Source organism: Lissotriton vulgaris, chromosome 2_1, assembly GCF_964263255.1.
Source record: "Lissotriton vulgaris chromosome 2_1, aLisVul1.2, whole genome shotgun sequence".
Lineage (NCBI taxonomy): Eukaryota > Metazoa > Chordata > Amphibia > Caudata > Salamandridae > Lissotriton > Lissotriton vulgaris.
In genome coordinates this window covers 1256516092-1256540628 of record NC_141687.1, presented here as the reverse complement: position 1 = coordinate 1256540628, position 24537 = coordinate 1256516092, and positions in this window count along the sequence as shown.

Sequence of the window (24537 nt, the reverse complement as noted above, 5' to 3'; positions counted from 1 at the left end):
TTCAATGATGCAGAGTATATTCCCATTACACCTCCTACTTGCTGTGGAGTCATATTCCCAGATACTTACCTAGTGTGTAATTGCTGAGGTCTGGTCCTCCGGTGTAATCGTCTCCCAGGGCGATTGATCAAGTGGTGCCATTACATCACAAAGCTACAGCAGGATGTCATCTGACATGAGGGCCAATCAGTTGCCTAGTACGCAATAGGATACATGTATCATGGTATAGAAAACGGAGCAATGTAGACGGGATGCCCAGCTGAAGACTAAGGTGGTGAGATGAAAGAACCTAGGCCATTATTTGAGACTTATACATTTGTTTGAAGGAGTGGTTGATAAGAACATTCTGGAATTCTCTAATTGTTAACTGATAGGGATGTGCTAAAATGAAGATGTTAGAATCTATTATTAATAGTTGTTATTATTCCCACGAACCATAGCATAAACCTTCCTCCCTTAACTTATCAGATCACTGAATTTCTATGGTGTACCATAACCTAAAATAATTCCTGTGAGAAGGGTACGCTATCTCTTGGCCGCCAAAGAGATCTTTCTATCTAAGTCCTCATATAGGTGCTAGAGTTGTGTAGTGAGTACCAGCAAATGAGGCATAGGATTGAAAGAACTCAGCTAGGTTGAAATCTAAATTGAGATTATAATTTTTAGTGAGCTTTGGATTTTCACACTATTAGATATGCCATAGTACTAATAATTGACGCTTTATAAAAATATTTTTTTGGTAGTGTTGCATTTCTTTGGAAATATTCAAGTTCTAAAAATTGACTAACAGTGGACTTTTCCATCTGCAGATTATACTGAATGGCCAGCAGAGGCAGTGTTGCAGAGGAATATTTCTCCGCTTGCTGAGAAGAAAAAAAAAAAGAAAGCTCATTCCTCAGCCTTCTCCATGCCTCGATCAATATATATGGTAAGGCAAAATCTCATTTAATCATTTTGCCATTAATAAAAAGTTCATAGCATCTGATGGCTCTCAGTGCCTTTTAGTGGGGTCTTCCGCATAAATATAATCTTCTAAGACGGTTGCAATATGGATGACACTATGGCCATCATGATCGTTTATCAAAGGCTTTGACTGTCTATGTGGCTGACAAAATCTTCTTTAGATACTTGTGCAGGCAATATGTCCTCCGAGGTAATTACCATCTTTCAGGCTGGAATGAGGTGTCTTAGGTTAGAGCAATTGACTTACTTTTAGATGGAGGGAAGCTATTTAACCTGTTTCCCTGCTCTCTGTGAGTGGGACTCTGATACTCAAGATGGACTGCTTTTTAGAAACTGTGTTCTTCTAAATCTAGCCCTCTTTAAATTGGAGCCCAATGCTTTCAATGGTGCAGAGTACTTTCCCATTACACATCCTACTTGCTGTGGAGGCATATTCCCAGATACTTTCCTAGTGTGTAATTGCTGATGTCTGGTCCTCCGGTGTAATCGTCTCCCAGGGCGATTGGTCAAGTGGTGCCATTACATCACAAAGCTACAGCAGGATGTCTTCTGACATGAGGGCCAATCAGTTGCTTCTTCTAACTCTAGCCCTCTTTAAATAGGAGCCCAATGCTTTCAATGATGCAGAGTATATTCCCATTACACCTCCTACTTGCTGTGGAGTCATATTCCCAGATACTTACCTAGTGTGTAATTGCTGAGGTCTGGTCCTCCGGTGTAATCGTCTCCCAGGGCGATTGGTCAAGTGGTGTCTTTTATTTGTTTCCCTGTTGTGTTATGAGATTAGTGTGCAATTCAAAGCGTCGGGACACTCTTTCGAGTAGCCGCACGCTATATAAAACCCCGGTATAACATACCATAACATAACATCACAAAGCTACAGCAGGATGTCATCTGACATGAGGGCCAAACAGTTGCCTAGTACGCAATAGGATACATGTATCATGGTATAGAAAACGGAGCAATGTAGACGGGATGCCCAGCTGAAGACTAAGGTGGTGAGATGGAAGGACCTAGGCCATTATTTGAGACTTATACATTTGTTTGAAGGAGTGGTTGATAAGAACATTCTGGAATTCTCTAATGGTTAACTGATAGGGATGTGCTAAAATGAAGATGTTAGAATCTATTATTAATAGTTGTTATTATTCCCACGAACCATAGCATAAACCTTCCTCCCTTAACTTATCAGATCACTGAATTTCTATGGTGTACCATAACCTAAAATAATTCCTGTGAGAAGGGTACGCTATCTCTTGGCCGCCAAAGAGATCTTTCTATCGAAGTCCTCATATAGGTGCTAGAGTTGTGTAGTGAGTACCAGCAAATGAGGCATAGGATTGAAAGAACTCAGCTAGGTTGAAATCTAAATTGAGATTATAATTTTTAGTGAGCTTTGGATTTTCACAATATTAGATATGCCATAGTACTAATAATTGACGCTTTATAAAAATATTTTTTTGGTAGTGTTGCATTTCTTTGGAAATATTCAAGTTCTAAAAATTGACTAACAGTGGACTTTTCCATCTGCAGATTATACTGAATGGCCAGCAGAGGCAGTGTTGCAGAGGAATATTTCTCCGCTTGCTGAGAAAAAAAAAAAAAGAAAGCTCTTTCCTCAGCCTTCTCCATGCCTCGATCAATATATATGGTAAGGCAAAATCTCATTTAATCATTTTGCCATTAATAAAAAGTTCATAGCATCTGATGGCTCTCAGTGCCTTTTAGTGGGGTCTTCCGCATAAATATAATCTTCTAAAACGGTTGCAATATGGATGACACTTTGGCCATCATGATCGTTTATCAAAGGCTTTGACTGTCTATGTGGCTGACAAAATCTTCTTTAGATACTTGTGCAGGCAATATGTCCTCCGAGGTAATTACCATCTTTCAGGCTGGAATGAGGTGTCTTAGGTTAGAGCAATTGACTTACTTTTAGATGGAGGGAAGCTATTTAACCTGTTTCCCCGCTCTCTGTGAGTGGGACTCTGATACTCAAGATGGACTGCTTTTTAGAAACTGTGTTCTTCTAAATCTAGCCCTCTTTAAATTGGAGCCCAATGCTTTCAATGGTGCAGAGTACTTTCCCATTACACATCCTACTTGCTGTGGAGGCATATTCCCAGATACTTTCCTAGTGTGTAATTGCTGATGTCTGGTCCTCCGGTGTAATCGTCTCCCAGGGCGATTGGTCAAGTGGTGCCATTACATCACAAAGCTACAGCAGGATGTCTTCTGACATGAGGGCAAATCAGTTGCTTCTTCTAACTCTAGCCCTCTTTAAATAGGAGCCCAATGCTTTCAATGATGCAGAGTATATTCCCATTACACCTCCTACTTGCTGTGGAGTCATATTCCCAGATACTTACCTAGTGTGTAATTGCTGAGGTCTGGTCCTCCGGTGTAATCGTCTCCCAGGGCGATTGATCAAGTGGTGCCATTACATCACAAAGCTACAGCAGGATGTCATCTGACATGAGGGCCAATCAGTTGCCTAGTACGCAATAGGATACATGTATCATGGTATAGAAAATGGAGCAATGTAGACGGGATGCCCAGCTGAAGACTAAGGTGGTGAGATGAAAGAACCTAGGCCATTATTTGAGACTTATACATTTGTTTGAAGGAGTGGTTGATAAGAACATTCTGGAATTCTCTAATTGTTAACTGATAGGGATGTGCTAAAATGAAGATGTTAGAATCTATTATTAATAGTTGTTATTATTCCCACGAACCATAGCATAAACCTTCCTCCCTTAACTTATCAGATCACTGAATTTCTATGGTGTACCATAACCTAAAATAATTCCTGTGAGAAGGGTACGCTATCTCTTGGCCGCCAAAGAGATCTTTCTATCTAAGTCCTCATATAGGTGCTAGAGTTGTGTAGTGAGTACCAGCAAATGAGGCATAGGATTGAAAGAACTCAGCTAGGTTGAAATCTAAATTGAGATTATAATTTTTAGTGAGCTTTGGATTTTCACACTATTAGATATGCCATAGTACTAATAATTGACGCTTTATAAAAATATTTTTTTGGTAGTGTTGCATTTCTTTGGAAATATTCAAGTTCTAAAAATTGACTAACAGTGGACTTTTCCATCTGCAGATTATACTGAATGGCCAGCAGAGGCAGTGTTGCAGAGGAATATTTCTCCGCTTGCTGAGAAGAAAAAAAAAAAGAAAGCTCATTCCTCAGCCTTCTCCATGCCTCGATCAATATATATGGTAAGGCAAAATCTCATTTAATCATTTTGCCATTAATAAAAAGTTCATAGCATCTGATGGCTCTCAGTGCCTTTTAGTGGGGTCTTCCGCATAAATATAATCTTCTAAGACGGTTGCAATATGGATGACACTATGGCCATCATGATCGTTTATCAAAGGCTTTGACTGTCTATGTGGCTGACAAAATCTTCTTTAGATACTTGTGCAGGCAATATGTCCTCCGAGGTAATTACCATCTTTCAGGCTGGAATGAGGTGTCTTAGGTTAGAGCAATTGACTTACTTTTAGATGGAGGGAAGCTATTTAACCTGTTTCCCTGCTCTCTGTGAGTGGGACTCTGATACTCAAGATGGACTGCTTTTTAGAAACTGTGTTCTTCTAAATCTAGCCCTCTTTAAATTGGAGCCCAATGCTTTCAATGGTGCAGAGTACTTTCCCATTACACATCCTACTTGCTGTGGAGGCATATTCCCAGATACTTTCCTAGTGTGTAATTGCTGATGTCTGGTCCTCCGGTGTAATCGTCTCCCAGGGCGATTGGTCAAGTGGTGCCATTACATCACAAAGCTACAGCAGGATGTCTTCTGACATGAGGGCCAATCAGTTGCTTCTTCTAACTCTAGCCCTCTTTAAATAGGAGCCCAATGCTTTCAATGATGCAGAGTATATTCCCATTACACCTCCTACTTGCTGTGGAGTCATATTCCCAGATACTTACCTAGTGTGTAATTGCTGAGGTCTGGTCCTCCGGTGTAATCGTCTCCCAGGGCGATTGGTCAAGTGGTGTCTTTTATTTGTTTCCCTGTTGTGTTATGAGATTAGTGTGCAATTCAAAGCGTCGGGACACTCTTTCGAGTAGCCGCACGCTATATAAAACCCCGGTATAACATACCATAACATAACATCACAAAGCTACAGCAGGATGTCATCTGACATGAGGGCCAAACAGTTGCCTAGTACGCAATAGGATACATGTATCATGGTATAGAAAACGGAGCAATGTAGACGGGATGCCCAGCTGAAGACTAAGGTGGTGAGATGGAAGGACCTAGGCCATTATTTGAGACTTATACATTTGTTTGAAGGAGTGGTTGATAAGAACATTCTGGAATTCTCTAATGGTTAACTGATAGGGATGTGCTAAAATGAAGATGTTAGAATCTATTATTAATAGTTGTTATTATTCCCACGAACCATAGCATAAACCTTCCTCCCTTAACTTATCAGATCACTGAATTTCTATGGTGTACCATAACCTAAAATAATTCCTGTGAGAAGGGTACGCTATCTCTTGGCCGCCAAAGAGATCTTTCTATCGAAGTCCTCATATAGGTGCTAGAGTTGTGTAGTGAGTACCAGCAAATGAGGCATAGGATTGAAAGAACTCAGCTAGGTTGAAATCTAAATTGAGATTATAATTTTTAGTGAGCTTTGGATTTTCACAATATTAGATATGCCATAGTACTAATAATTGACGCTTTATAAAAATATTTTTTTGGTAGTGTTGCATTTCTTTGGAAATATTCAAGTTATAAAAAATGACTAACAGTGGACTTTTCCATCTGCAGATTATACTGAATGGCCAGCAGAGGCAGTGTTGCAGAGGAATATTTCTCCGCTTGCTGAGAAAAAAAAAAAAAGAAAGCTCTTTCCTCAGCCTTCTCCATGCCTCGATCAATATATATGGTAAGGCAAAATCTCATTTAATCATTTTGCCATTAATAAAAAGTTCATAGCATCTGATGGCTCTCAGTGCCTTTTAGTGGGGTCTTCCGCATAAATATAATCTTCTAAAACGGTTGCAATATGGATGACACTTTGGCCATCATGATCGTTTATCAAAGGCTTTGACTGTCTATGTGGCTGACAAAATCTTCTTTAGATACTTGTGCAGGCAATATGTCCTCCGAGGTAATTACCATCTTTCAGGCTGGAATGAGGTGTCTTAGGTTAGAGCAATTGACTTACTTTTAGATGGAGGGAAGCTATTTAACCTGTTTCCCCGCTCTCTGTGAGTGGGACTCTGATACTCAAGATGGACTGCTTTTTAGAAACTGTGTTCTTCTAAATCTAGCCCTCTTTAAATTGGAGCCCAATGCTTTCAATGGTGCAGAGTACTTTCCCATTACACATCCTACTTGCTGTGGAGGCATATTCCCAGATACTTTCCTAGTGTGTAATTGCTGATGTCTGGTCCTCCGGTGTAATCGTCTCCCAGGGCGATTGGTCAAGTGGTGCCATTACATCACAAAGCTACAGCAGGATGTCTTCTGACATGAGGGCAAATCAGTTGCTTCTTCTAACTCTAGCCCTCTTTAAATAGGAGCCCAATGCTTTCAATGATGCAGAGTATATTCCCATTACACCTCCTACTTGCTGTGGAGTCATATTCCCAGATACTTACCTAGTGTGTAATTGCTGAGGTCTGGTCCTCCGGTGTAATCGTCTCCCAGGGCGATTGATCAAGTGGTGCCATTACATCACAAAGCTACAGCAGGATGTCATCTGACATGAGGGCCAATCAGTTGCCTAGTACGCAATAGGATACATGTATCATGGTATAGAAAATGGAGCAATGTAGACGGGATGCCCAGCTGAAGACTAAGGTGGTGAGATGAAAGAACCTAGGCCATTATTTGAGACTTATACATTTGTTTGAAGGAGTGGTTGATAAGAACATTCTGGAATTCTCTAATTGTTAACTGATAGGGATGTGCTAAAATGAAGATGTTAGAATCTATTATTAATAGTTGTTGTTATTCCCACGAACCATAGCATAAACCTTCCTCCCTTAACTTATCAGATCACTGAATTTCTATGGTGTACCATAACCTAAAATAATTCCTGTGAGAAGGGTACGCTATCTCTTGGCCGCCAAAGAGATCTTTCTATCTAAGTCCTTATATAGGTGCTAGAGTTGTGTAGTGAGCACCAGCAAATGAGGCATAGGATTGAAAGAACTCAGCTAGGTTGAAATCTAAATTGAGATTATAATTTTTAGTGAGCTTTGGATTTTCACAATATTAGATATGCCATAGTACTAATAATTGACGCTTTATAAAAATATTTTTTTGGTAGTGTTGCATTTCTTTGGAAATATTCAAGTTATAAAAATTGACTAACAGTGGACTTTTCCATCTGCAGATTATACTGAATGGCCAGCAGAGGCAGTGTTGCAGAGGAATATTTCTCCGCTTGCTGAGAAAAAAAAAAAAAGAAAGCTCATTCCTCAGCCTTCTCCATGCCCCGATCAATATATATGGTAAGGCAAAATCTCATTTAATCATTTTGCCATTAATAAAAAGTTCATAGCATCTGATGGCTCTCAGTGCCTTTTAGTGGGGTCTTCCGCATAAATATAATCTTCTAAGACGGTTGCAATATGGATGACACTATGGCCATCATGATCGTTTATCAAAGGCTTTGACTGTCTATGTGGCTGACAAAATCTTCTTTAGATACTTGTGCAGGCAATATGTCCTCCGAGGTAATTACCATCTTTCAGGCTGGAATGAGGTGTCTTAGGTTAGAGCAATTGACTTACTTTTAGATGGAGGGAAGCTATTTAACCTGTTTCCCTGCTCTCTGTGAGTGGGACTCTGATACTCAAGATGGACTGCTTTTTAGAAACTGTGTTCTTCTAAATCTAGCCCTCTTTAAATTGGAGCCCAATGCTTTCAATGGTGCAGAGTACTTTCCCATTACACATCCTACTTGCTGTGGAGGCATATTCCCAGATACTTTCCTAGTGTGTAATTGCTGATGTCTGGTCCTCCGGTGTAATCATCTCCCAGGGCGATTGGTCAAGTGGTGCCATTACATCACAAAGCTACAGCAGGATGTCTTCTGACATGAGGGCAAATCAGTTGCTTCTTCTAACTCTAGCCCTCTTTAAATAGGAGCCCAATGCTTTCAATGATGCAGAGTATATTCCCATTACACCTCCTACTTGCTGTGGAGTCATATTCCCAGATACTTACCTAGTGTGTAATTGCTGAGGTCTGGTCCTCCGGTGTAATCGTCTCCCAGGGCGATTGATCAAGTGGTGCCATTACATCACAAAGCTACAGCAGGATGTCATCTGACATGAGGGCCAATCAGTTGCCTAGTACGCAATAGGATACATGTATCATGGTATAGAAAACGGAGCAATGTAGACGGGATGCCCAGCTGAAGACTAAGGTGGTGAGATGAAAGAACCTAGGCCATTGTTTGAGACTTATACATTTGTTTGAAGGAGTGGTTGATAAGAACATTCTGGAATTCTCTAATTGTTAACTGATAGGGATGTGCTAAAATGAAGATGTTAGAATCTATTATTAATAGTTGTTATTATTCCCACGAACCATAGCATAAACCTTCCTCCCTTAACTTATCAGATCACTGAATTTCTATGGTGTACCATAACCTAAAATAATTCCTGTGAGAAGGGTACGCTATCTCTTGGCCGCCAAAGAGATCTTTCTATCTAAGTCCTCATATAGGTGCTAGAGTTGTGTAGTGAGTACCAGCAAATGAGGCATAGGATTGAAAGAACTCAGCTAGGTTGAAATCTAAATTGAGATTATAATTTTTAGTGAGCTTTGGATTTTCACAATATTAGATATGCCATAGTACTAATAATTGACGCTTTATAAAAATATTTTTTTGGTAGTGTTGCATTTCTTTGGAAATATTCAAGTTATAAAAAATGACTAACAGTGGACTTTTCCATCTGCAGATTATACTGAATGGCCAGCAGAGGCAGTGTTGCAGAGGAATATTTCTCCGCTTGCTGAGAAAAAAAAAAAAAGAAAGCTCTTTCCTCAGCCTTCTCCATGCCTCGATCAATATATATGGTAAGGCAAAATCTCATTTAATCATTTTGCCATTAATAAAAAGTTCATAGCATCTGATGGCTCTCAGTGCCTTTTTAGTGGGGTCTTCCGCATAAATATAATCTTCTAAAACGGTTGCAATATGGATGACACTTTGGCCATCATGATCGTTTATCAAAGGCTTTGACTGTCTATGTGGCTGACAAAATCTTCTTTAGATACTTGTGCAGGCAATATGTCCTCCGAGGTAATTACCATCTTTCAGGCTGGAATGAGGTGTCTTAGGTTAGAGCAATTGACTTACTTTTAGATGGAGGGAAGCTATTTAACCTGTTTCCCCGCTCTCTGTGAGTGGGACTCTGATACTCAAGATGGACTGCTTTTTAGAAACTGTGTTCTTCTAAATCTAGCCCTCTTTAAATTGGAGCCCAATGCTTTCAATGGTGCAGAGTACTTTCCCATTACACATCCTACTTGCTGTGGAGGCATATTCCCAGATACTTTCCTAGTGTGTAATTGCTGATGTCTGGTCCTCCGGTGTAATCGTCTCCCAGGGCGATTGGTCAAGTGGTGCCATTACATCACAAAGCTACAGCAGGATGTCTTCTGACATGAGGGCAAATCAGTTGCTTCTTCTAACTCTAGCCCTCTTTAAATAGGAGCCCAATGCTTTCAATGATGCAGAGTATATTCCCATTACACCTCCTACTTGCTGTGGAGTCATATTCCCAGATACTTACCTAGTGTGTAATTGCTGAGGTCTGGTCCTCCGGTGTAATCGTCTCCCAGGGCGATTGATCAAGTGGTGCCATTACATCACAAAGCTACAGCAGGATGTCATCTGACATGAGGGCCAATCAGTTGCCTAGTACGCAATAGGATACATGTATCATGGTATAGAAAATGGAGCAATGTAGACGGGATGCCCAGCTGAAGACTAAGGTGGTGAGATGAAAGAACCTAGGCCATTATTTGAGACTTATACATTTGTTTGAAGGAGTGGTTGATAAGAACATTCTGGAATTCTCTAATTGTTAACTGATAGGGATGTGCTAAAATGAAGATGTTAGAATCTATTATTAATAGTTGTTATTATTCCCACGAACCATAGCATAAACCTTCCTCCCTTAACTTATCAGATCACTGAATTTCTATGGTGTACCATAACCTAAAATAATTCCTGTGAGAAGGGTACGCTATCTCTTGGCCGCCAAAGAGATCTTTCTATCTAAGTCCTCATATAGGTGCTAGAGTTGTGTAGTGAGTACCAGCAAATGAGGCATAGGATTGAAAGAACTCAGCTAGGTTGAAATCTAAATTGAGATTATAATTTTTAGTGAGCTTTGGATTTTCACACTATTAGATATGCCATAGTACTAATAATTGACGCTTTATAAAAATATTTTTTTGGTAGTGTTGCATTTCTTTGGAAATATTCAAGTTCTAAAAATTGACTAACAGTGGACTTTTCCATCTGCAGATTATACTGAATGGCCAGCAGAGGCAGTGTTGCAGAGGAATATTTCTCCGCTTGCTGAGAAGAAAAAAAAAAAGAAAGCTCATTCCTCAGCCTTCTCCATGCCTCGATCAATATATATGGTAAGGCAAAATCTCATTTAATCATTTTGCCATTAATAAAAAGTTCATAGCATCTGATGGCTCTCAGTGCCTTTTAGTGGGGTCTTCCGCATAAATATAATCTTCTAAGACGGTTGCAATATGGATGACACTATGGCCATCATGATCGTTTATCAAAGGCTTTGACTGTCTATGTGGCTGACAAAATCTTCTTTAGATACTTGTGCAGGCAATATGTCCTCCGAGGTAATTACCATCTTTCAGGCTGGAATGAGGTGTCTTAGGTTAGAGCAATTGACTTACTTTTAGATGGAGGGAAGCTATTTAACCTGTTTCCCTGCTCTCTGTGAGTGGGACTCTGATACTCAAGATGGACTGCTTTTTAGAAACTGTGTTCTTCTAAATCTAGCCCTCTTTAAATTGGAGCCCAATGCTTTCAATGGTGCAGAGTACTTTCCCATTACACATCCTACTTGCTGTGGAGGCATATTCCCAGATACTTTCCTAGTGTGTAATTGCTGATGTCTGGTCCTCCGGTGTAATCGTCTCCCAGGGCGATTGGTCAAGTGGTGCCATTACATCACAAAGCTACAGCAGGATGTCTTCTGACATGAGGGCCAATCAGTTGCTTCTTCTAACTCTAGCCCTCTTTAAATAGGAGCCCAATGCTTTCAATGATGCAGAGTATATTCCCATTACACCTCCTACTTGCTGTGGAGTCATATTCCCAGATACTTACCTAGTGTGTAATTGCTGAGGTCTGGTCCTCCGGTGTAATCGTCTCCCAGGGCGATTGGTCAAGTGGTGTCTTTTATTTGTTTCCCTGTTGTGTTATGAGATTAGTGTGCAATTCAAAGCGTCGGGACACTCTTTCGAGTAGCCGCACGCTATATAAAACCCCGGTATAACATACCATAACATAACATCACAAAGCTACAGCAGGATGTCATCTGACATGAGGGCCAAACAGTTGCCTAGTACGCAATAGGATACATGTATCATGGTATAGAAAACGGAGCAATGTAGACGGGATGCCCAGCTGAAGACTAAGGTGGTGAGATGGAAGGACCTAGGCCATTATTTGAGACTTATACATTTGTTTGAAGGAGTGGTTGATAAGAACATTCTGGAATTCTCTAATGGTTAACTGATAGGGATGTGCTAAAATGAAGATGTTAGAATCTATTATTAATAGTTGTTATTATTCCCACGAACCATAGCATAAACCTTCCTCCCTTAACTTATCAGATCACTGAATTTCTATGGTGTACCATAACCTAAAATAATTCCTGTGAGAAGGGTACGCTATCTCTTGGCCGCCAAAGAGATCTTTCTATCGAAGTCCTCATATAGGTGCTAGAGTTGTGTAGTGAGTACCAGCAAATGAGGCATAGGATTGAAAGAACTCAGCTAGGTTGAAATCTAAATTGAGATTATAATTTTTAGTGAGCTTTGGATTTTCACAATATTAGATATGCCATAGTACTAATAATTGACGCTTTATAAAAATATTTTTTTGGTAGTGTTGCATTTCTTTGGAAATATTCAAGTTCTAAAAATTGACTAACAGTGGACTTTTCCATCTGCAGATTATACTGAATGGCCAGCAGAGGCAGTGTTGCAGAGGAATATTTCTCCGCTTGCTGAGGAAAAAAAAAAAAGAAAGCTCATTCCTCAGCCTTCTCCATGCCTCGATCAATATATATGGTAAGGCAAAATCTCATTTAATCATTTTGCCATTAATAAAAAGTTCATAGCATCTGATGGCTCTCAGTGCCTTTTAGTGGGGTCTTCCGCATAAATATAATCTTCTAAGACGGTTGCAATATGGATGACACTATGGCCATCATGATCGTTTATCAAAGGCTTTGACTGTCTATGTGGCTGATAAAATCTTCTTTAGATACTTGTGCAGGCAATATGTCCTCCGAGGTAATTACCATCTTTCAGGCTGGAATGAGGTGTCTTAGGTTAGAGCAATTGACTTACTTTTAGATGGAGGGAAGCTATTTAACCTGTTTCCCTGCTCTCTGTGAGTGGGACTCTGATACTCAAGATGGACTGCTTTTTAGAAACTGTGTTCTTCTAAATCTAGCCCTCTTTAAATAGGAGCCCAATGCTTTCAATGGTGCAGAGTACTTTCCCATTACACATCCTACTTGCTGTGGAGGCATATTCCCAGATACCTTGCTAGTGTGTAATTGCTGATGTCTGGTCCTCCGGTGTAATCGTCTCCCAGGGCGATTGGTCAAGTGGTGCCATTACATCACAAAGCTACAGCAGGATGTCTTCTGACATGAGGGCAAATCAGTTGCTTCTTCTAACTCTAGCCCTCTTTAAATAGGAGCCCAATGCTTTCAATGATGCAGAGTATATTCCCATTACACCTCCTACTTGCTGTGGAGTCATATTCCCAGATACTTACCTAGTGTGTAATTGCTGAGGTCTGGTCCTCCGGTGTAATCGTCTCCCAGGGCGATTGATCAAGTGGTGCCATTACATCACAAAGCTACAGCAGGATGTCATCTGACATGAGGGCCAATCAGTTGCCTAGTACGCAATAGGATACATGTATCATGGTATAGAAAACGGAGCAATGTAGACGGGATGCCCAGCTGAAGACTAAGGTGGTGAGATGAAAGAACCTAGGCCATTGTTTGAGACTTATACATTTGTTTGAAGGAGTGGTTGATAAGAACATTCTGGAATTCTCTAATTGTTAACTGATAGGGATGTGCTAAAATGAAGATGTTAGAATCTATTATTAATAGTTGTTATTATTCCCACGAACCATAGCATAAACCTTCCTCCCTTAACTTATCAGATCACTGAATTTCTATGGTGTACCATAACCTAAAATAATTCCTGTGAGAAGGGTACGCTATCTCTTGGCCGCCAAAGAGATCTTTCTATCTAAGTCCTCATATAGGTGCTAGAGTTGTGTAGTGAGTACCAGCAAATGAGGCATAGGATTGAAAGAACTCAGCTAGGTTGAAATCTAAATTGAGATTATAATTTTTAGTGAGCTTTGGATTTTCACAATATTAGATATGCCATAGTACTAATAATTGACGCTTTATAAAAATATTTTTTTGGTAGTGTTGCATTTCTTTGGAAATATTCAAGTTATAAAAAATGACTAACAGTGGACTTTTCCATCTGCAGATTATACTGAATGGCCAGCAGAGGCAGTGTTGCAGAGGAATATTTCTCCGCTTGCTGAGAAAAAAAAAAAAAGAAAGCTCTTTCCTCAGCCTTCTCCATGCCTCGATCAATATATATGGTAAGGCAAAATCTCATTTAATCATTTTGCCATTAATAAAAAGTTCATAGCATCTGATGGCTCTCAGTGCCTTTTAGTGGGGTCTTCCGCATAAATATAATCTTCTAAAACGGTTGCAATATGGATGACACTTTGGCCATCATGATCGTTTATCAAAGGCTTTGACTGTCTATGTGGCTGACAAAATCTTCTTTAGATACTTGTGCAGGCAATATGTCCTCCGAGGTAATTACCATCTTTCAGGCTGGAATGAGGTGTCTTAGGTTAGAGCAATTGACTTACTTTTAGATGGAGGGAAGCTATTTAACCTGTTTCCCCGCTCTCTGTGAGTGGGACTCTGATACTCAAGATGGACTGCTTTTTAGAAACTGTGTTCTTCTAAATCTAGCCCTCTTTAAATTGGAGCCCAATGCTTTCAATGGTGCAGAGTACTTTCCCATTACACATCCTACTTGCTGTGGAGGCATATTCCCAGATACTTTCCTAGTGTGTAATTGCTGATGTCTGGTCCTCCGGTGTAATCGTCTCCCAGGGCGATTGGTCAAGTGGTGCCATTACATCACAAAGCTACAGCAGGATGTCTTCTGACATGAGGGCAAATCAGTTGCTTCTTCTAACTCTAGCCCTCTTTAAATAGGAGCCCAATGCTTTCAATGGTGCAGAGTACTTTCCCATTACACATCCTACTTGCTGTGGAGGCATATTCCCAGATACCTTCCTAGTGTGTAATTGCTGATGTCTGGTCCTCCGGTGTAATCGTCTCCCAGGGCGATTGGTCAAGTGGTGCCATTACATCACAAAGCTACAGCAGGATGTCTTCTGACATGAGGGCCAATCAGTTGCTTCTTCTAACTCTAGCCCTCTTTAAATAGGAGCCCAATGCTTTTAATGATGCAGAGTATATTCCCATTACACCTCCTACTTGCTGGGGAGTCATATTCCCAGATACTTACCTAGTGTGTAATTGCTGAGGTCTGGTCCTCCGGTGTAATCGTCTCCCAGGGCGATTGATCAAGTGGTGCCATTACATCACAAAGCTACAGCAGGATGTCATCTGACATGAGGGCCAATCAGTTGCCTAGTACGCAATAGGATACATGTATCATTGTATAGAAAACGGAGCAATGTAGACGGGATGCCCAGCTGAAGACTAAGGTGGTGAGATGAAAGAACCTAGGCCATTATTTGAGACTTATACATTTTTTTGAAGGAGTGGTTGATAAGAACATTCTGGAATTCTCTAATTGTTAACTGATAGGGATGTGCTAAAATGAAGATGTTAGAATCTATTATTAATAGTTGTTATTATTCCCACGAACCATAGCATAAACCTTCCTCCCTTAACTTATCAGATCACTGAATTTCTATGGTGTACCATAACCTAAAATATTTCCTGTGAGAAGGGTACGCTATCTCTTGGCCGCCAAAGAGATCTTTCTATCTAAGTCCTCATATAGGTGCTAGAGTTGTGTAGTGAGTACCAGCAAATGAGGCATAGGATTGAAAGAACTCAGCTAGGTTGAAATCTAAATTGAGATTATAATTTTTAGTGAGCTTTGGATTTTCACAATATTAGATATGCCATAGTACTAATAATTGACGCTTTATAAAAATATTTTTTTGGTAGTGTTGCATTTCTTTGGAAATATTCAAGTTCTAAAAATTGACTAACAGTGGACTTTTCCATCTGCAGATTATACTGAATGGCCAGCAGAGGCAGTGTTGCAGAGGAATATTTCTCCGCTTGCTGAGAAAAAAAAAAAAAAGAAAGCTCACTCCTCAGCCTTCTCCATGCCTCGATCAATATATATGGTAAGGCAAAATCTCATTTAATCATTTTGCCATTAATAAAAAGTTCATAGCATCTGATGGCTCTCAGTGCCTTTTAGTGGGGTCTTCCGCATAAATATAATCTTCTAAGACGGCTGCAATATGGATGACACTATGGCCATCATGATCGTTTATCAAAGGCTTTGACTGTCTATGTGGCTGACAAAATCTTCTTTAGATACTTGTGCAGGCAATATGTCCTCCGAGGTAATTACCATCTTTCAGGCTGGAATGAGGTGTCTTAGGTTAGAGCAATTGACTTACTTTTAGATGGAGGGAAGCTATTTAACCTGTTTCCCTGCTCTCTGTGAGTGGGACTCTGATACTCAAGATGGACTGCTTTTTAGAAACTGTGTTCTTCTAAATCTAACCCTCTTTAAATTGGAGCCCAATGCTTTCAATGGTGCAGAGTACTTTCCCATTACACATCCTACTTGCTGTGGAGGCATATTCCCAGATACTTTCCTAGTGTGTAATTGCTGATGTCTGGTCCTCCGGTGTAATCGTCTCCCAGGGCGATTGGTCAAGTGGTGCCATTACATCACAAAGCTACAGCAGGATGTCTTCTGACATGAGGGCCAATCAGTTGCTTCTTCTAACTCTAGCCCTCTTTAAATAGGAGCCCAATGCTTTCAATGATGCAGAGTATATTCCCATTACACCTCCTACTTGCTGTGGAGTCATATTCCCAGATACTTACCTAGTGTGTAATTGCTGAGGTCTGGTCCTCCGGTGTAATCGTCTCCCAGGGCGATTGATCAAGTGGTGCCATTACATCACAAAGCTACAGCAGGATGTCATCTGACATGAGGGCCAAACAGTTGCCTAGTACGCAATAGGATACATGTATCATGGTATAGAAAACGGAGCAATGTAGATGGGATGCCCAGCTGAAGACTAAGGTGGTGAGATGGAAGGACCTAGGCCATTATTTGAGACTTATACATTTGTTTGAAGGAGAGGTTGATAAGAACATTCTGGAATTCTCTAATGGTTAACTGATAGGGATGTGCTAAAATGAAGATGTTAGAATCTATTATTAATAGTTGTTATTATTCCCACGAACCATAGCATAAACCTTCCTCCCTTAACTTATCAGATCACTGAATTTCTATGGTGTACCATAACCTAAAATAATTCCTGTGAGAAGGGTACGCTATCTCTTGGCCGCCAAAGAGATCTTTCTATCGAAGTCCTCATATAGGTGCTAGAGTTGTGTAGTGAGTACCAGCAAATGAGGCATAGGATTGAAAGAACTCAGCTAGGTTGAAATCTAAATTGAGATTATAATTTTTAGTGAGCTTTGGATTTTCACAATATTAGATATGCCATAGTACTAATAATTGACGCTTTATAAAAATATTTTTTTGGTAGTGTTGCATTTCTTTGGAAATATTCAAGTTCTAAAAATTGACTAACAGTGGACTTTTCCATCTGCAGATTATACTGAATGGCCAGCAGAGGCAGTGTTGCAGAGGAATATTTCTCCGCTTGCTGAGGAAAAAAAAAAAAGAAAGCTCATTCCTCAGCCTTCTCCATGCCTCGATCAATATATATGGTAAGGCAAAATCTCATTTAATCATTTTGCCATTAATAAAAAGTTCATAGCATCTGATGGCTCTCAGTGCCTTTTAGTGGGGTCTTCCGCATAAATATAATCTAAGACGGTTGCAATATGGATGACACTATGGCCATCATGATCGTTTATCAAAGGCTTTGACTGTCTATGTGGCTGACAAAATCTTCTTTAGATACTTGTGCAGGCAATATGTCCTCCGAGGTAATTACCATCTTTCAGGCTGGAATGAGGTGTCTTAGGTTAGAGCAATTGACTTACTTTTAGATGGAGGGAAGCTATTTAACCTGTTTCCCTGCTCTCTGTGAGTGGGACTCTGATACTCAAGATGGACTGCTTTTTAGAAACTGTGTTCTTCTAAATCTAACCCTCTTTAAATTGGAGCCCAATGCTTTCAATGGTGCAGAGTACTTTCCCATTACACATCCTACTTGCTGTGGAGGCATATTCCCAGATACTTTCCTAGTGTGTAATTGCTGATGTCTGGTCCTCCGGTGTAATCGTCTCCCAGGGCGATTGGTCAAGTGGTGCCATTACATCACAAAGCTACAGCAGGATGTCTTCTGACATGAGGGCCAATCAGTTGCTTCTTCTAACTCTAGCCCTCTTTAAATAGGAGCCCAATGCTTTCAATGATGCAGAGTATATTCCCATTACACCTCCTACTTGCTGTGGAGTCATATTCCCAGATACTTACCTAGTGTGTAATTGCTGAGGTCTGGTCCTCCGGTGTAATCGTCTCCCAGGGCGATTGATCAAGTGGTGCCATTACATCACAAAGCTACAGCAGGATGTCATCTGACATGAGGGCCAAACAGTTGCCTAGTACGCAATAGGATACATGTATCATGGTATAGAAAACGGAGCAATGTAGACGGGATGCCCAGCTGAAGACTAAGGTGGTGAGATGGAAGGACCTAGGCCATTATTTGAGACTTATACATTTGTTTGAAGGAGTGGTTGATAAGAACATTCTGGAATTCTCTAATGGTTAACTGATAGGGATGTGCTAAAATGAAGATGTTAGAATCTATTATTAATAGTTGTTATTATTCCCACGAACCATAGCATAAACCTTCCTCCCTTAACTTATCAGATCACTGAATTTCTATGGTGTACCATAACCTAAAATAATTCCTGTGAGAAGGGTACGCTATCTCTTGGCCGCCAAAGAGATCTTTCTATCTAAGTCCTCATATAGGTGCTAGAGTTGTGTAGTGAGTACCAGCAAATGAGGCATAGGATTGAAAGAACTCAGCTAGGTTGAAATCTAAATTGAGATTATAATTTTTAGTGAGCTTTGGATTTTCACAATATTAGATATGCCATAGTACTAATAATTGACGCTTTATAAAAATATTTTTTTGGTAGTGTTGCATTTCTTTGGAAATATTCAAGTTCTAAAAATTGACTAACAGTGGACTTTTCCATCTGCAGATTATACTGAATGGCCAGCAGAGGCAGTGTTGCAGAGGAATATTTCTCCGCTTGCTGAGAAAAAAAAAAAAAGAAAGCTCATTCCTCAGCCTTCTCCATGCCTCGATCAATATATATGGTAAGGCAAAATCTCATTTAATCATTTTGCCATTAATAAAAAGTTCATAGCATCTGATGGCTCTCAGTGCCTTTTAGTGGGGTCTTCCGCATAAATATAATCTTCTAAGACGGTTGCAATATGGATGACACTATGGCCATCATGATCGTTTATCAAAGGTTTATCGTTTGACAAAATCTTCTTTAGATACTTGTGCAGGCAATATGTCCTCCGAGGTAATTACCATCTTTCAGGCTGGAATGAGGTGTCTTAGGTTAGAGCAATTGACTTACTTTTAGATGGAGGGAAGCTATTTAACCTGTTTCCCTGCTCTCTGTGAGTGGGACTCTGATACTCAAGATGGACTGCTTTTTAGAAACTGTGTTCTTCTAAATCTAGCCCTCTTTAAATTGGAGCCCAATGCTTTCAATGGTGCAGAGTACTTTCCCATTACACATCCTACTTGCTGTGGAGGCATATTCCCAGATACTTTCCTAGTGTGTAATTGCTGATGTCTGGTCCTCCGGTGTAATCGTCTCCCAGGGCGATTGGTCAAGTGGTGCCATTACATCACAAAGCTACAGCAGGATGTCTTCTGACATGAGGGCCAATCAGTTGCTTCTTCTAACTCTAGCCCTCTTTAAATAGGAGCCCAATGCTTTCAATGATGCAGAGTATATTCCCATTACACCTCCTACTTGCTGGGGAGTCATATTCCCAGATACTTACCTAGTGTGTAATTGCTGAGGTCTGGTCCTCCGGTGTAATCGTCTCCCAGGGCGATTGATCAAGTGGTGCCATTACATCACAAAGCTACAGCAGGATGTCATCTGACATGAGGGCCAATCAGTTGCCTAGTACGCAATAGAAAACGGAGCAATGTAGACGGGATGCCCAGCTGAAGACTAAGGTGGTGAGATGAAAGAACCTAGGCCATTATTTGAGACTTATACATTTGTTTGAAGGAGTGGTTGATAAGAACATTCTGGAATTCTCTAATTGTTAACTGATAGGGATGTGCTAAAATGAAGATGTTAGAATCTATTATTAATAGTTGTTATTATTCCCACGAACCATAGCATAAACCTTCCTCCCTTAACTTATCAGATCACTGAATTTCTATGGTGTACCATAACCTAAAATAATTCCTGTGAGAAGGGTACGCTATCTCTTGGCCGCCAAAGAGATCTTTCTATCTAAGTCCTCATATAGGTGCTAGAGTTGTGTAGTGAGTACCAGCAAATGAGGCATAGGATTGAAAGAACTCAGCTAGGTTGAAATCTAAATTGAGATTATAATTTTTAGTGAGCTTTGGATTTTCACAATATTAGATATGCCATAGTACTAATAATTGACGCTTTATAAAAATATTTTTTTGGTAGTGTTGCATTTCTTTGGAAATATTCAAGTTCTAAAAATTGACTAACAGTGGACTTTTCCATCTGCAGATTATACTGAATGGCCAGCAGAGGCAGTGTTGCAGAGGAATATTTCTCCGCTTGCTGAGAAAAAAAAAAAAAGAAAGCTCATTCCTCAGCCTTCTCCATGCCTCGATCAATATATATGGTAAGGCAAAATCTCATTTAATCATTTTGCCATTAATAAAAAGTTCATAGCATCTGATGGCTCTCAGTGCCTTTTAGTGGGGTCTTCCGCATAAATATAATCTTCTAAGACGGTTGCAATATGGATGACACTATGGCCATCATGATCGTTTATCAAAGGCTTTGACTGTCTATGTGGCTGACAAAATCTTCTTTAGATACTTGTGCAGGCAATATGTCCTCCGAGGTAATTACCATCTTTCAGGCTGGAATGAGGTGTCTTAGGTTAGAGCAATTGACTTACTTTTAGATGGAGGGAAGCTATTTAACCTGTTTCCCTGCTCTCTGTGAGTGGGACTCTGATACTCAAGATGGACTGCTTTTTAGAAACTGTGTTCTTCTAAATCTAGCCCTCTTTAAATTGGAGCCCAATGCTTTCAATGGTGCAGAGTACTTTCCCATTACACATCCTACTTGCTGTGGAGGCATATTCCCAGATACTTTCCTAGTGTGTAATTGCTGATGTCTGGTCCTCCGGTGTAATCGTCTCCCAGGGCGATTGGTCAAGTGGTGCCATTACATCACAAAGCTACAGCAGGATGTCTTCTGACATGAGGGCCAATCAGTTGCTTCTTCTAACTCTAGCCCTCTTTAAATAGGAGCCCAATGCTTTCAATGATGCAGAGTATATTCCCATTACACCTCCTACTTGCTGGGGAGTCATATTCCCAGATACTTACCTAGTGTGTAATTGCTGAGGTCTGGTCCTCCGGTGTAATCGTCTCCCAGGGCGATTGATCAAGTGGTGCCATTACATCACAAAGCTACAGCAGGATGTCATCTGACATGAGGGCCAATCAGTTGCCTAGTACGCAATAGGATACATGTATCATTGTATAGAAAACGGAGCAATGTAGACGGGATGCCCAGCTGAAGACTAAGGTGGTGAGATGAAAGAACCTAGGCCATTATTTGAGACTTATACATTTGTTTGAAGGAGTGGTTGATAAGAACATTCTGGAATTCTCTAATTGTTAACTGATAGGGATGTGCTAAAATGAAAATGTTAGAATCTATTATTAATAGTTGTTATTATTCCCACGAACCATAGCATAAACCTTCCTCCCTTAACTTATCAGATCACTGAATTTCTATGGTGTACCATAACCTAAAATAATTCCTGTGAGAAGGGTACGCTATCTCTTGGCCGCCAAAGAGATCTTTCTATCTAAGTCCTCATATAGGTGCTAGAGTTGTGTAGTGAGTACCAGCAAATGAGGCATAGGATTGAAAGAACTCAGCTAGGTTGAAATCTAAATTGAGATTATAATTTTTAGTGAGCTTTGGATTTTCACAATATTAGATATGCCATAGTACTAATAATTGACGCTTTATAAAAATATTTTTTTGGTAGTGTTGCATTTCTTTGGAAATATTCAAGTTCTAAAAATTGACTAACAGTGGACTTTTCCATCTGCAGATTATACTGAATGGCCAGCAGAGGCAGTGTTGCAGAGGAATATTTCTCCGCTTGCTGAGAAAAAAAAAAAAAGAAAGCTCATTCCTCAGCCTTCTCCATGCCTCGATCAATATATATGGTAAGGCAAAATCTCATTTAATCATTTTGCCATTAATAAAAAGTTCAAAGCATCTGATGGCTCTCAGTGCCTTTTAGTGGGGTCTTCCGCATAAATATAATCTTCTAAGACGGTTGCAATATGGATGACACTATGGCCATCATGATCGTTTATCAAAGGCTTTGACTGTCTATGTGGCTGACAAAATCTTCTTTAGATACTTGTGCAGGCAATATGTCCTCCGAGGTAATTACCATCTTTCAGGCTGGAATGAGGTGTCTTAGGTTAGAGCAATTGACTTACTTTTAGATGGAGGGAAGCTATTTAACCTGTTTCCCTGCTCTCTGTGAGTGGGACTCTGATACTCAAGATGGACTGCTTTTTAGAAACTGTGTTCTTCTAAATCTAGCCCTCTTTAAATTGGAGCCCAATGCTTTCAATGGTGCAGAGTACTTTCCCATTACACATCCTACTTGCTGTGGAGGCATATTCCCAGATACTTTCCTAGTGTGTAATTGCTGATGTCTGGTCCTCCGGTGTAATCGTCTCCCAGGGCGATTGGTCAAGTGGTGCCATTACATCACAAAGCTACAGCAGGATGTCTTCTGACATGAGGGCCAATCAGTTGCTTCTTCTAACTCTAGCCCTCTTTAAATAGGAGCCCAATGCTTTCAATGATGCAGAGTATATTCCCATTACACCTCCTACTTGCTGGGGAGTCATATTCCCAGATACTTACCTAGTGTGTAATTGCTGAGGTCTGGTCCTCCGGTGTAATCGTCTCCCAGGGCGATTGATCAAGTGGTGCCATTACATCACAAAGCTACAGCAGGATGTCATCTGACATGAGGGCCAATCAGTTGCCTAGTACGCAATAGGATACATGTATCATTGTATAGAAAACGGAGCAATGTAGACGGGATGCCCAGCTGAAGACTAAGGTGGTGAGATGAAAGAACCTAGGCCATTATTTGAGACTTATACATTTGTTTGAAGGAGTGGTTGATAAGAACATTCTGGAATTCTCTAATTGTTAACTGATAGGGATGTGCTAAAATGAAAATGTTAGAATCTATTATTAATAGTTGTTATTATTCCCACGAACCATAGCATAAACCTTCCTCCCTTAACTTATCAGATCACTGAATTTCTATGGTGTACCATAACCTAAAATAATTCCTGTGAGAAGGGTACGCTATCTCTTGGCCGCCAAAGAGATCTTTCTATCTAAGTCCTCATATAGGTGCTAGAGTTGTGTAGTGAGTACCAGCAAATGAGGCATAGGATTGAAAGAACTCAGCTAGGTTGAAATCTAAATTGAGATTATAATTTTTAGTGAGCTTTGGATTTTCACAATATTAGATATGCCATAGTACTAATAATTGACGCTTTATAAAAATATTTTTTTGGTAGTGTTGCATTTCTTTGGAAATATTCAAGTTCTAAAAATTGACTAACAGTGGACTTTTCCATCTGCAGATTATACTGAATGGCCAGCAGAGGCAGTGTTGCAGAGGAATATTTCTCCGCTTGCTGAGAAAAAAAAAAAAAGAAAGCTCATTCCTCAGCCTTCTCCATGCCTCGATCAATATATATGGTAAGGCAAAATCTCATTTAATCATTTTGCCATTAATAAAAAGTTCATAGCATCTGATGGCTCTCAGTGCCTTTTAGTGGGGTCTTCCGCATAAATATAATCTTCTAAGACGGTTGCAATATGGATGACACTATGGCCATCATGATCGTTTATCAAAGGCTTTGACTGTCTATGTGGCTGACAAAATCTTCTTTAGATACTTGTGCAGGCAATATGTCCTCCGAGGTAATTACCATCTTTCAGGCTGGAATGAGGTGTCTTAGGTTAGAGCAATTGACTTACTTTTAGATGGAGGGAAGCTATTTAACCTGTTTCCCTGCTCTCTGTGAGTGGGACTCTGATACTCAAGATGGACTGCTTTTTAGAAACTGTGTTCTTCTAAATCTAGCCCTCTTTAAATTGGAGCCCAATGCTTTCAATGGTGCAGAGTACTTTCCCATTACACATCCTACTTGCTGTGGAGGCATATTCCCAGATACTTTCCTAGTGTGTAATTGCTGATGTCTGGTCCTCCGGTGTAATCGTCTCCCAGGGCGATTGGTCAAGTGGTGCCATTACATCACAAAGCTACAGCAGGATGTCTTCTGACATGAGGGCCAATCAGTTGCTTCTTCTAACTCTAGCCCTCTTTAAATAGGAGCCCAATGCTTTCAATGATGCAGAGTATATTCCCATTACACCTCCTACTTGCTGGGGAGTCATATTCCCAGATACTTACCTAGTGTGTAATTGCTGAGGTCTGGTCCTCCGGTGTAATCGTCTCCCAGGGCGATTGATCAAGTGGTGCCATTACATCACAAAGCTACAGCAGGATGTCTTCTGACATGAGGGCCAATCAGTTGCTTCTTCTAACTCTAGCCCTCTTTAAATAGGAGCCCAATGCTTTCAATGATGCAGAGTATATTCCCATTACACCTCCTACTTGCTGTGGAGTCATATTCCCAGATACTTACCTAGTGTGTAATTGCTGAGGTCTGGTCCTCCGGTGTAATCGTCTCCCAGGGCGATTG